The sequence below is a fragment of the Folsomia candida genome, unplaced genomic scaffold, assembly GCF_002217175.1.
Source record: "Folsomia candida strain VU population unplaced genomic scaffold, ASM221717v1 Fcan01_Sc035, whole genome shotgun sequence".
NCBI classification, from domain to species: domain Eukaryota; kingdom Metazoa; phylum Arthropoda; class Collembola; order Entomobryomorpha; family Isotomidae; genus Folsomia; species Folsomia candida.
In genome coordinates this window covers 658,468-659,551 of record NW_019091227.1, presented here as the reverse complement: position 1 = coordinate 659,551, position 1,084 = coordinate 658,468, and positions in this window count along the sequence as shown.

The following is a 1,084-nucleotide window of genomic DNA, read 5'->3' as shown; positions in this document are numbered from 1 at the left end:
ATTTAGCTAAAAAAAATATCCTGATTTTCTCATAATTTATTTATTAGAGTGGAAATTTGTCAATTTTTTTCGTAAACCTTTCATTTTATTAGATGTATTAAAATAGTTTATTGGAAATTTGCATGGTAACTTCGTAAACTAGGAAAGAAATAAGGAAAATTATATTACCAATGGATATGGATGTAGTTTATTTTAAACAGTTTACAAAATTTTTGAATGAATTTTTATGCCTTTTTTTGCAAAGTGTTTTGCACTTTGCCGTAATTTATCTCGGCTCAATTGAGCAGAATTGAGACGCCATGATTCACTCAAATATTTGTAACTTTGTATAAAATCGTCAATTTTTTCAAAATTTTGAGAGAGATTTACGTGACGCTGTGTATCTAATTTAGATCAAGATATCCTAATTTACTCTTAATTTATTTATTAGCCTGGAAATTTGTCAAATTTTCGTACAAACTTTCATTTTTTATACCCATTGAATTAATTTACTCTGAATTTTTGTAACTCGGTAAAATTATTCGAGTTTATAAGGATTACGAAGGAAAATCAGATTACAAATGAATAAGGATCGGTTTTTTGACACATTCTATAAATTCCAGGATGAATTGTTGCATACATATGTATGTAATTTTTTGCAAGGAGAATGCTCGTCGTTTGCCACATTTTTCCGTCAGTTATCTCCGCGTAAGGTCACCATTTTTATATTTTGAAGATGCAATTCACTCGGATGTTCGTAACCATATAAAATTTAGGAAGTTACAATGGCGATACCTAATTTAACTTGAAATACCACGATTTCCTCTGAATTTATTTATTAGCAATTTGTCAATTTTTTCCTACATACTGTAAACGTTTCATTTTTTTGCACGCATTTTGACATAATCTATTGGGATTTTTATATATCGGTAAAATTGCAAAGTTTGCAAAAGATTACGAAGGAAAATCAAGCTACAAATGCATACGGATCAAGTTTAGTTTACACAATTTAGAAATCCCCGAGTAAATTGCTACGTATGCAATTTTTTTGCAAGGATTATGCCTACATTTTGCACACTTTATCCCGGCTCAAGTGGACAGAATT